Raw genomic sequence first — 13,376 nt, 5'->3', positions numbered from 1 at the left:
TGAAACCGTCAGCTTCTCTTAAAAAAAAAAAAAAACTCTAAAATTCTCAGCTTTTCTTAAAAAAAGCTGTGAAATTCTCAGCTTCTTTTCCGAAACCTGTCGCGTTTCAGGCCTGTTTATTCAAAATTCTTTGAATTTCAAGCTCAATTTAATAAATTTTGTTAATTTTCGACTTAAGAAATTCTTGGAATTTTCCGCATATTTTCCCAAAATCCGGGAATTTTTTGCATATTTTCCCAAATTCCGGGACTTTTTCCATATTTCCAAATTTCTAGGAATTTCAAGCTCATTTTATGATATTGTAGTAATTTTCGGCTGATTTTCCATAATTCTGGGAATTTTCCGCATATTTTCCGAAATTCCGGGAATTTCCAGCTGATTTTCTGTAATTCTGGGAAACTTCCACATATTTTCAGAAATTCTAGGAATTTTCGCATATTTTCCAAATTCTAGGAATTTCCAGCAGTTCATTGACGATTCTTTAATAAATTTGATCATTTTTGTCGCACCACGGTCATTCTCTGCACACGAGGGCTAATTAGACCGGGACCTACAATTTATTGCCGATTCCGAACGGCAGACTGTTTTTATACTAATTGAGAGGTTGGTGCACTAACCCCTCGATGGGGGACTCCCTGCGGTAACAATTTTTTCTGCGGTCATGTCGCCGTTTTTTGTTGTACCCCTGAGTCAGGAAAGTTTTCTGACAAGGACGTACCGGGTATCGAACTTGCGACACCTCTAAACATCCTTTGGTACTTTAGGCGACTATCTTATCGACCTGGGCTACCGCGCCCTTCTTTAATGAAAAAGACTATTTCAGATAATTTTAAGAGTAGATAAAATTTCCTTTTTGTTCAGTTCTATTATTAAATTGTAAAACATGGTGTAAAGATTATTGTAATTGCAGTGAGACGTCTGAAGTGAAATTAATATTCTTAATTCAGTTAAAACATTTTTTAATTAAAGGAAAGTTATATAGAAAAAAAAACTGTATAATATTTTCCTGCCATGGGCAAAACCTTCACTGAAATCCAAAGATGTTTGCAAGCACGTTAATATAATAATCTGATATAACGATTCTTATCATGAATTAAGTATTTAAGCGGCAATGAGATGCGATATATGGTCTCCATACAAGGCTGTCATTTTAGCGAAAGCCCAAAATTTAAGCCATGTTCGCCGTATCCTAATACAGACAACGGAGGGGCATTTTTACGAACGATCTGAAGCAAAGACTTACCCCTGGAGCTGAACACCCATGGTCTGGTTCGGTCTCAAGATCCCGCCGAAGATCTAAACTCCAAAAACAACGCCACTGAAGACTCATTAGAACAGTTCAACAGGTCCACCGCGTAACACCATACTGGGACGCAGGGTCGTCATTTCAACTTTTTCCGGGGGGGGGGGGGCGGCAAACCACATGTACTCTATGTATATATATACCATTTTTAGTGTATTTTCAAATGCCGGGGCAATGCCCGCCCTAAGGCCCCTTTCACACGGAGCGGATGCGGATGCGGACGCGGGTCCGCATACCCTTTCAAACGAGCGCTGAAGATGCGGACGAATCGCCCGCATCTTTAGTTCGAAATTCGTGCATAAAAACTGTTTTTTCGCAATTTTTGTAATTATTTTTCTCCTTCACCCCTGATTCAGTGCCCATAGGCAGCCTAGAGGCATTCTTTGGTGGTTTTTATCATTGAGCCTAAAGATGCCTCAATTCCGATCCTCACAAGTAGTCGATGGGAGAAAATATCTTAAAATATTTTCAAAAAATTTTGAAAAAAAATCTGTCTTTTCGGAAAAATATGAAAGAAAATTCCAAAAACGCATCCAATGTTCGAAAAATCCAATCCAAAAACATCCAAAACATTCGATGTTCCAAAAAAAAAAAAAAAAAATTCAGCAAATATCAAAGAATTTGGAAGTATAAAAAAAGGGAGGGGTTGGGACTTTCAAAATGTCTGTGCTTAGAAATATTCACATCACAATTCTGTCTTAGGCCGGGATTACACTATAAAAGTTTTGTAAAAGCTCTTTGATAAAACGTGAAAAATTCAACCATTAAGATCACCGGTTGCATTTGCTTGAATGCAACCGATGCGCCTATTGGTTGAATTTTTTAACTTTTATAAAAGATCTTTTACAAAACTTTATAGTATAATCCCGGCCTCAAGTACGGATTACACTATAAACATTTTATAATAATTCTTTTAAAAAAGCAACTAATAAATTTATCGGTTGCACTTGCAATTTATTAGTTGCTTTTTTCAAGTTTTATAAAATAACTTTCATAAACCATTTAGAGTGAAATCCCATCCTTAGATTAGTCACTTCTGAAATATAAAATTTCATTTTTTTAAGTTTATAGACTAAATATCGAGTAAAATATACTTGTAGGTATCGGGGAACCACCTAAAATATTCAAGTGCTAGGGTCTTCAAACGGCCCTGAGTGAACACCGTACGTGGATAACGTTGTTTAATAAAAGTATTTTTTTTAAAGTTTAAAAAAATTAACAGATTAAAAATTTAAAAAAATAACAAATATTTAAAATAATATTTCAGATATTTATAAATTTTTAAATAATTTTAAAAATTTAAAAAGAAAAAAATTGAAATTTTTAAATTAAATTTAAAAGTTATTAAAGTATTTAGTCAATTAAATATTCGTAATGAACAGAACGGCTTATAATTTTGGTCCCGTCAGTGGCCCTTGTTGACAGGTTTTATTGTATAAAATTGTGAAATATGGACAAAAGGCAGTTAAAGTTGCTATATCTCAATCTCAAAAGGAAACGAAGGAATACACGTATGTAGGTACGTTATATTAATGAGCAGGGACCATCATATGGTGTTTTTAAGGGTATTTATGGCAAATAATTAAAAAAATTCCGTGAAAAATCACCTTCAAAAAGTAGCCAAAGATGCGGACGAATTCGCTCCGCATCCGCATCGTCTGAACAGCTCCGAATAAACCTATTGTCAAAACTTCTATGTGCGGATGCGGAGCCCGCACTTAGGTTTTGACACATGCGGACGACGTCCGGACCCGCATGAACATTTCCTAGGTGCGGAGATTTTTCGGCTCGTCTGAAAGGCGCAGTATATTCCAATTGTTAAAACTTCTTCCGGACCCGCATCCGCATCCGCTCCGTGTGAAAGGGCCCTAAATGACAGGCCTGCTGGGACGGCGAGAAAATAAACCAGATTATATAGAAATGTCCTCTCCACTTGTCAATACAAGATTCATTGAGAGACTGGTTATTTGTGGACATGAAGATTACAAGGAAGAAAATTCATCACTGCCCCCACGGGGACTCGAACCCCGGTCTCTCGCTTGTCGGACGAGTGCTCTACCATCTAAGCCATGGAAGCAGATAGAATATTTCAACTTTGGAGCGTATATATCTGTTCAAAGGCACTGTCCATGGACGGCGTCAACAATCAACTAATAGCTCGTGAATGACATAGGCCAACCAGATAACCACATGCATATAGAAATGACCTCTCCACTTGTCAATACAAGATTCATTGAGAGACTGGCAAGTGGAGAGGACATTTCTATATGCATGTGGCCATCTGGTTGGCCTATGTCATTCACGAGCTATTAGTTGATTGTTGACGCCGTCCATGGACGGTGCCTTTCAACAGATATATACGCTCCAAAGTTTAAATATTCTATCTGCTTCCATAGCTTAGATGGTAGAGCACTCGTCCGACAAGCGAGAGACCGGGGTTCGAGTCCCTGTGGGGGCAGTGATGAATTTTCTTCCTTGTAATCTTCACCTCCACAAATAGCCAGTCTCTCAATGAATCTTGTATAAACCAGTTTGGTGGTGAATCGAGATCGATGATTGAACCACAGTTGCTGTGTCTCGAAAAGTATCCAACGGTTTTTACACGGGGGATTTTAAGTCAAACGTAACACTGAAACAGGGAGTCGAATCATTGAAATGCACAGAAAACAAGGAAACGCTTTCTCAATTTTCATCGGCTCCCAGCGTTCGCGGGTATCGCCGATTAACGTGCCGTAAGAACATTAAAGAGACTGACACTGCGGAGTGCACTTACAAGACGACCTTCCACGATGAAGACGAAAGGAAGAGGAACTAAATTAATCAATAATTGTATAAGTAATATAAATTATAACATTTTTCCTAAATATAATTTCAATTAATTAAATTAACTGAATTGATCAATTATTAAATTAATTAGTTCAAAAAATTAGAAAAATTGATGTATTTGATTGTAGAAAAATTATTCGTACAAATGATTTTTTTAACCAAAAAAAAAGTAGATTAAATTTTAATCGATAGATGGCACTATACAAAAGCGTTTTACTACACATGTTGAAATAGGAGTCCTATTTGTGATGCAGATTGCAGCATTAACAGCTCATTTCTGAATTTTACTGGGGCTTACATAAGGTTTTAATAATGATGTTAACATGGATAATGCTCTATTAGTGAAGTTGATTTTACTTTAGTCATGTATGAACGGTTGAAGCTTCACGAACGTTTTAGGCCGGGATTACACTATAAAAGTTTTGTAAAAGTCCTTTTATAAAACTTGAAAAATGCAGCCAACAAGGTCACCGGTTGCATTTTCTAGAATGTAACCAATAACCTTATTGATTAGATTTTGCAAGTTTTATAAAAGGAATTTTATCAAACTTTTACAGTGTAATACCGGCCTAATTAGGCACAGAAGAGATTGCTGCAGGGGCGGATGATCTAGAGTCCGCTGTTGGGAAGTGTGATGTTTTTTTTTCATTGTGGATAGGGTGACCATACGTCCGCATTACATTGTATTTTCCGGGATAGTCACGATATTTTGTTCCGATTTTTTTTTTTTAAATACACTGGTTTTCTCTATTGTTTGGTCAAAGTTTTCTTGAATTTGTTATTTAATCAAAAACATTGATACAAAACTTTTCGACGGATTCATTGAATCCAATATTATCATATTCGCATTTCTCTTGGAGAGGGGGGGGGGGATTATCACACCGATCACTTCCCCTTTAAATCCGCGCCTGGATTGATGAAACATTCAGTTCCAGAATTTCGGGCAATGTCCTCTACCGACAAAAATTTTAACAATTTTTTTGTGCCCAAAAGATCTCCTTTCGTGAGAATAACTTTTTTACGAATGGCATCCAATACCATACCATTTATACCTGCTAATTCGTTTAATGTTTTATGCATTTTTTTAAACTATAAATTAATGGGACACGCCACAGGCTTGACTATAATTAATTATGATAGAGCATAATTACCGTACTATAATTTATGTCATGAACATAATTTTAATTCTTGATTTCGAGAACTTAACTACGCCTTGTTGAAAATGGGAGGAAAAAAAACATTTTCATAAAACAAATGAAACTGCCAAAATTACTGGGATATCCCGTGAAACGGGGTCTTTAACGCATGTTTCGTCAGCCGCATTGGCTCTCTGACCTTCTTTCTCGTGGCCCACCGATAATTTTCAGAAAATTGTTAAAAGCATTGAATAATTCTAGAATTGATGAAATAAATAAGGGCAAACCGTTCTGGATTACGCACTGTCAGTGCTGTTTATTCCCAACTTTCCTCCGTTATAAAATTCGAATATCTCCGAATACTGCACTAATGGCCATATTCACCGACAGAGTTTAAACTACAATCGCAGGTTAAAGGATTAGCGATCGACGCGGATTGGTTAAAATCCTCAATTTAACCAATCCGTTTCCATCTTCAATCCTTTCACCTGCGATTGTAGTCTAAACTGCATAGGGCAACATATTTCTGATTGGGTTTTTGAGCACACGAGGACTCTATAAAAAGTTACTATTTTTATTTTAATAACTATACATCCACTTGCAACATGAATGACATAAGGGGTTCACAACCATAGTAGATCAAGCCCATTCATCTTTACCATGGATACTAACACCTTTTTGAAAAAGTTTTTGCAAAAGCTCGGCACTAAAAAATGATAGTTTTAACTGAACTTTGACATATTTTTTAATTCCTTTGCATCACTTGAACTGACTTAATTGTCTATTAAAGACTTTAAGGTGTTATTATCAATAGTAAAGATAAATTTACTTGGTCTACTATGGTTGTGAATCTGAGTTCTACACATTATTTGGATACTTTGCCTAACTGGAAGCATGCCTCTAGGACCAACGGTTCGCCATTAAAATGTCATACGCCCTGTTACCTATGCATCCTGTATAATGCATATGACTAATATTCAGTTAGCGTGAGATATTATCGGCATCGTGTGGGCAAAACTATTTATTCATATTTGTAGTGGACAGTATAAATTTAAATACAGTGCAACTTCGGTTGACAAGTAATTCGCATAACGAGCAAAACTTTTGCGCTATGTTTATTTATTATCACGTTATCACAACTGAGCTGATGGTTTTCCCGCTTTCGTCCACACACGTACTGTAGAATTGTGGGTAATATTCTCCCCCACAGTCTCCAGTCAGAATGTCTTTCACTTGAAAGATGAACACCCGTGTACAGACTTGACTGGTTACGATACGAAACTAGATGCCGCATCGTGACTGTGAACTGTTATGCAGAGCGCAAGACCCAAAAATATTAAAGGGGCCTACATCTCCTTCATCTTAGGGATCACTAATGGCGTGATCATTAAGAAGATCAATTTATTTTGCCCCTGGTCTTTTCTCAGGCCAAGGGTTTTTTTTAAATATATATTCTGTCATGAACAGACTCCCCAGGAAAGGATGTGAAGAAACTTTTGTTTTAAACTGTTAGAATCTTATAATAATAGAAATCCCTTTGCGCACTCAGTCAATACACGTAGTTTCGGTTATATCCTGAAAATTTTCTTCCTGAAAATCATTATTATTCTTTTCTCATACTCTCTCTCTCTTTTTTTTTTCATTTTTTCAATATTTCTCTTTTCCTACATTATTATATTATGATAATCTTTGTTTTATTTGTATTTTAGCACATATACAATAATGAGCCCCTCTATGCCCATTTGCGTATTTTCATCTGACAATTTTCATGTCTAAATATATTTACATAATCTATTTTTTATATGCCAGTTTTGCATTAACTTTGATAAATAGGTTCCATGTGAAAAATTATATTTCCTTATTCTTTTGAGACAAACATATCTCTGTAATCTATAACTTCTAATACAAATACAAATACAACGCCACAACAGGCAAAATGCCCAACGAGGTGGCTGATAAAAAGATGCCCATAAAAATATGGTTGTCATATGTTTCAAAAATACAGCAACCCAATTAAAAATGCAATTAACACAAATTACAAACAATATATACACATGATAAAATATTATACAATGCCCATAAAGATTACCATATGGTTGTCTTATTCTAAGAATGGATAGCTTCTCGATTTACCCCAACATGTTTATCGTATTTCTTTTTAAACGTGTCAATTGTGTTACAATTTACTACCTCCGGGGGTAAGCTATTCCATTTATTAACAACCCTATTGGAGAAAAATTCCCTGCGACACCATAACCTTGCATTGTCCCTCACCAATCGATACTGGTGTCCCCTTGTAAAAGCAGTCGATTGGCGGTGTACTAAAAGTTCATGGTCCATCCTATCCATCCCATTGAAAATTTTGAACACTTCGATCATATCTCCTCGACACCTGCGTTCATCCAATGTAAACATATTCAAAAAATGAAGTCTTTCTTCATAACTCAAGCCCTGTGTGCCAATAAGGACACGCGTAGCTCTTCTCTGCACCCCTTCAACCAAGTCTATGTCCCTCTGTAGGTATGGTCTCCAAAACCTTACAGCATACTCCAGTCCAGGACGAACTAAGCCTCGAAAAAGCGGAAGAATGACTTTAGGAGAACGCGAAGAGACCTTTTTGAAAATGAGACCAAGCATTCTATTCGATTTTTTGACAACCGCTGAACAATGTTCAGAAAACTTAAGTCGCTCGTCAATGAGAATTCCCAAATCGGTGACTCTAGTTGCATCCGGGATAGTGACACCATTCAACTCGTAAGAGAACCGTGGGTTGTTCGAACCAAAATGAGCGACCATGCACTTATCTACGCTAAACGTCATGCTCCATTCATTTGCCCATGCTGCAATCTTGTTTAAGTTGGTCTGGAGCAACTCCCTATCGCTTTCATTTCCGATTACCCCCATTAGCTTCACATCATCTGCGAATTTGCTAGTAATTCCATCGATACCCTGATCGAGTTTGTCGATAAAAAGTGAAAAAAGTATGGGGCCAAGGACACTTCCCTGAGGAACTCCACTTGTGACGTCTGTCCAACCAGAGAATTCCCCGTTCACCATAACTCGTTGCGACCTATCTCTTAACCACGATTCTATCCAATTCAGCAAGTTGCCCCCTATTCCAATCTCGTGTAAACGCTTCAAGAGTTTGCCATGTTGGACCCGATCGAATGCCTTCTGGAAATCAAGGTAAACAACGTCGACATTTTTGCTCTTACCCAAAGCCTTAGTCACGTAATCATAGAAGCAAAGGAGGTTAGTTACACGTGACTTCCCCTTCCTGAACCCATGCTGATTATCCGACAATACATTATTCTCGTCTATCCACTTCACAAACTGCCTTTTGATGATAATTTCCAAAATTTTCGAGAGGGAGCTCGTCAAACTCACTGGACGATAATTAGACACCACTTCTCTACTACCCTTCTTAAATATCGGAACAACGTTAGCCAGTTTCCAATCTCTCGGGACGATACCCTCAGCAACACTACTCCTGAATATCTGTGCGACTGGCCCCAACAATTCATTAGCACCTTCCCTGAGAACCCTGGGATAGATATCATCTGGTCCTGGTGCTTTGCTTGCACATACATTTCTTAGAAGATTTAGGACCTCCACGTCTTCCACTTGAATATCGTTGAGCGTTAATGTACATATGCAAAAAACACCAATTTTATTGTGCACTGTTGTAATTTTGTGCTCAAGAAAACATTATCTCTTCAAAAACATACTCCTGTTTCCAAGTCATTACTCGGAGAAAAGATTTTTATTTTATATATATATTCTCTATCAGGAGTTTTTTTTAAAAAAATGGTTATATGCGATTAAATAGGTTCCAGGTAGCACTAGCTAATATTTTCAAATTATTTACATATAAATATTCCGAAATCAAAAAATTGTTTTACTTCATATCTTGAAAAATAACGAAGTGATACTGTCTCTGTATCACAAAATAAACATGTTCATTATCAAAATGTAATCATAATTTTCCCTTTTCTATTTTGGGTATCTATGATTGGCTAAATGCATTTTTATGTTACAAATATCACTTTGTTGTTATGTTCCAAATTTATCAATAATTGTAAAAGAATTAAAAGACAGAATTAAAAGCATATATATAGACTTTCTTGGGAAAATAACCCTTCTTCCCTTTTTATACTTGAAAATGTATCTTTTCTGAAACATAATTAGACTTCAAAAGGGTTGGAAATATATGCACCTTTATGCATATATGTCATTTCTTCAGAGTTATATCATTATGTCCTTAATACTTTGATGACATATTCAAAACTATTCTGCTAAAAATTCTATATACATATTCTGTATCAATAGTTTTAAAATGGGTACATGTGATTAAATAGGTTCCAGGTAGCACAAGGCTGAATATTAAATTTATTTACATTTCATAATTAGTATATACATAAACAAATACACAACAGATACATTTTTCAGATGCACAATCTGTGTTCAAAGGATTGACAATATATGCACCTTTATGCATACAGGCTATTTTTAGTGTTGTATCATTTTGTATTAAACACTTTGGTGACACATTCAGTTCCAAAACTTTTCTGTTTGTATATATATGTCCAGCTCATCGATTATTAGTCTTGAACTAACTTATCTATTGGTTTTTTTTTCAGAATTCATTTCTGTATTGTATCATTAATACATTTTTGGGTCTAAGATGCCGAGGTCGTTCTTCATGATTATATGCCACGATATTTTGAAAGTGGTCAATTCCTGAGTTGTGTAGTTTCTCATAAAAGTTTTTTGATGTTCTTTTAACATATTTGTAGATAGACTCGACATCAAGTTCCCTATGCAGATCAGTGATTTTAAAATATCTCGGTGATCCGGTAAATCTTAATGTTTTATTTTGAAAAACTTGTAATGTATACATGTTTCCTTTGCATGCATATGCCCATGCTGGTGCTGCATATAAAATTGATTGCCGCATTGTAACCACGCGTATGAGCGCTTGGAGTTTTTTTATATAAATTTTCCGCTTGGCCAGAAGGTGGCTGTAGACAAACTGATGGACCTCCATTACCTGCAAAAGCAAGATCTTATAGAGGGTATCTTTCCTGAGGAAGAGAAAAATACCTCACTTCAAATAAGATGAGAGGAGATGTGTAAAATGCTGGAATCTGTGCAAAATTTTTGTAGAAAAGCTGTAGCAGTGTGCGAGAAATGAATCTGTCCAAGAAAAATGAAAAATCCCCCCCCCCCCCATTTTTGAGAAATCCTAAAAAAAGGAGGCAAAAGCAAGTATGATTAGATACGTTCTTTTTCAATGTTGGACAATGAGAGAATAAGTTTGCAGTAACAGAAATTTGTGAACATTATCGTATTGCATGTTTATTTATGGTAATTATATCATGTATATATTATTGTACTATATTTATTATATAATTATTGTGTTGTATTATTGAATGAAGCTATTGTTATTAGTCACTTTTATGTAAATGAATAATTGTGGAACGAATTATGCAAATTTCCATTATTTCCTATGGGAAAGTTTGATTCGTATAACGTTGGCGGAACGAATTAAGCTCGTTAACCGAAGTTCCACTGTACTAGTGGATCTGAGCTATAAAAATTATCTGACTCATGTGAAGTTCAGTGAATGAAAATGTCAATTTCATCAGTTTAATGCTCAATAAATAACAGCTTGGTTATACTGTTTTTTCAATTCATCATACAATGTGTGCATTTTTCATTTTTTTCGTAGAACAACCTCCTAGGAGGGGAAATGGATTAGTCATTTATTTTTGTGATAACGGATAAATATAATATGAGTAAGAAAAACAAACACCAGCCAAAATCTTATCAAACAATGCCCTATATCCGTCATTCGGTCTGACATGGCCGAGCATTAATGCCTTCAATGATTGATCGATCGATTGACTGAACGATATTCTGCGTCAGGGCAATGAGATCGGAAAAGCTAAGAAAAATATTCCTTCAAGAGGAAATCATAAAAAGATTCCAAAAGTGTTGATTGCGGCAAAAAATAATTGAACGAAAAAAAAAATTAAAACATTAAATGAGAAGCTAAAATTTTAGATAAATAGCATTTATATAGTAATCACAAATACCACATTAAATTACTGATATTTAACTGCATATAATCACAAATACAGTAGAATCTCGACTATACGGCCTCCGCACTATCCGGCATTCGTTTCTTGGCTCCATGACGTCGCCAAATTATCGGAGCTTTCGCCAAACTTCAGATTTACAAGGGGGGGAATGCCTTAATTTTCATTTTTACATAAGATAATGACTATTTACAGGCGAAAAATTGCATAATGTATGATAAATAAAAACTATTTACATATATTTCCTAATTATATTTACATTCTTGGACTCCCTTTTTCGGTAATGAATTTTTAAAACGTACAGTACAGCACAAAACATATTTACATTATGTATGTTACTGCCGAAGCCCGAAATTGGCCAGTTTGTGAAGTGACTGGTGAACCCTCGCCAAAGTCCGATAACAAAAGACATGATTCGGGATCATCAAGTTGGCAAATCTTTTCGTCGTGATTATGTCCACGTTGGTAATGGCAACCCATCGAACTCACGATGAGGTAATTTTTATTCAAAATTTGGCAGAAAATACCACATGTTTATATGATGATTTTTATAATTCTCTCTCAAATTTCACTTTCTTTTTTCTCTCGTCACACTGAGCTAATCCAATGTAGCTGCTGTATACAAAGATGTATCACAGGTTGGCGATTAAAAAAATATGTATATTTGGCTCCTTACGTCGGCACATCGAGCTTTGGCAGTGGGTATCCGGCCACTTCGCGAGATGACCGGTCAAAGTCTGAATCATTTCTGCAATTTGGACTTTGGCCATGACTTTTGGCCTATTCATGAAATGGCTGGCCCTGTCAGCTGGGAAGTGAACATTTGGAGAACTCCGCTCCATCTGGCTTTTCTGTTATCCGGCCCGCTCTTCCGCCACATTAGTCCGGATTCCACTGTACTACTATAATCAATTATAAGTGTAAAAATAACATAATATTTTTATATAATACTTAAATATATATTTTTATACATACCAATATGAAATAATATTGCCTGCATGCATTTCATCAGTTCATTTATACATAATTTTTAAAAAAAAATCTAAATTGTAAATTTTTTTAGATTTTATTATTTATTGTGAAGAGTTCATCACAAATTATATTTGCATTAGAATTTTATCTCTCGCGTTCCTAAAAAAAATCGATCACATTTGTAAATAGCAATGATGGAAAGTTAAAAATGTAATTAGAATTTACAAATAACATTCAAAAAAGTTATAAGAAAATTTCCTAATTAGGTAACATTATTTATAAATGCAATACGAATGAAATTTACTTTAATATTCATTTTGTAATTATTTAACATTTCGTGTATTTTTGTACATGATATTTTTATTTATTCAATATTTATTTCAATATTTTGTGCGAAAAAGAAGAAAAAAATTTCATTTCATTTAAAAATTAAATTCATATTGAATTAAAGTAAATTGACTTTGCTCTCTTATTTTCGCTTCATAAAATGAATCAGAAATTTTTCATTTTCAAACATTCCAATTTAAATTTAATTCATATTCTGTATATTTAAACATAATTTAAAATTTTTGTCGTAATGCAATATTTGAACAAGTTACATCGCAACGAAAGTGAATTTGAATAAATTAAATTTGGAACCGAAACACATTTTAGTATCAGCTTCACTCTCTCGTATTCTATACGAAATGAATTTATCCATACATTAGAAGAAAATATATTTATCTATAAACTTAAGAATGAAATTATATATGCATACGTTCGTAGGTCTTAAAATATTTGAGAAAGAAAACATTCGAAAGAAATATTAATCAATTTTTAATTTATTCATATTTATCGCGAAGATAGATTTGATTTCATGCAAGTCCTCAAAATAATTGAAAGATACTGTTTAAAATTCAAAATGTGTTTCAAAAGTGATTTTAAATACAAAAAGATGAATTTAAAAATATTTAGATTCTATTAAATATTTGTTTTCCGTTAAATTTCATAATTTATGAATCGGATAATGGATGTATATTTTCTTTTAAATATTTAACG

The 13,376-nt window shown here is 34.7% G+C and overlaps 2 non-coding genes across 2 annotated transcripts; one reads left to right on the top strand and one right to left on the bottom strand.

Moving 5' to 3' along the window:
* Window positions 1-3,308: 3,308 nt before the first annotated feature.
* Window positions 3,309-3,380, bottom strand: TRNAV-GAC (transfer RNA valine (anticodon GAC)). Its single transcript has one exon. It is a non-coding gene; the product is annotated as a tRNA-Val (tRNA).
* Window positions 3,381-3,689: 309 nt separating this feature from the next.
* Window positions 3,690-3,761, top strand: TRNAV-GAC (transfer RNA valine (anticodon GAC)). The gene has a single exon. It is a non-coding gene; the product is annotated as a tRNA-Val (tRNA).
* The last annotated feature ends 9,615 nt before the right edge of the window (window positions 3,762-13,376 follow it).

Source organism: Pholcus phalangioides, unplaced genomic scaffold (assembly GCF_987345545.1).
Source record: "Pholcus phalangioides strain wild (caught in Gottingen) unplaced genomic scaffold, Ppha-v1.0 ptg000022l_1, whole genome shotgun sequence".
NCBI lineage: Eukaryota > Metazoa > Arthropoda > Arachnida > Araneae > Pholcidae > Pholcus > Pholcus phalangioides.
Note: the sequence above shows the minus strand (reverse complement) of the source record. Positions and strands in the feature narration are given on the sequence as shown.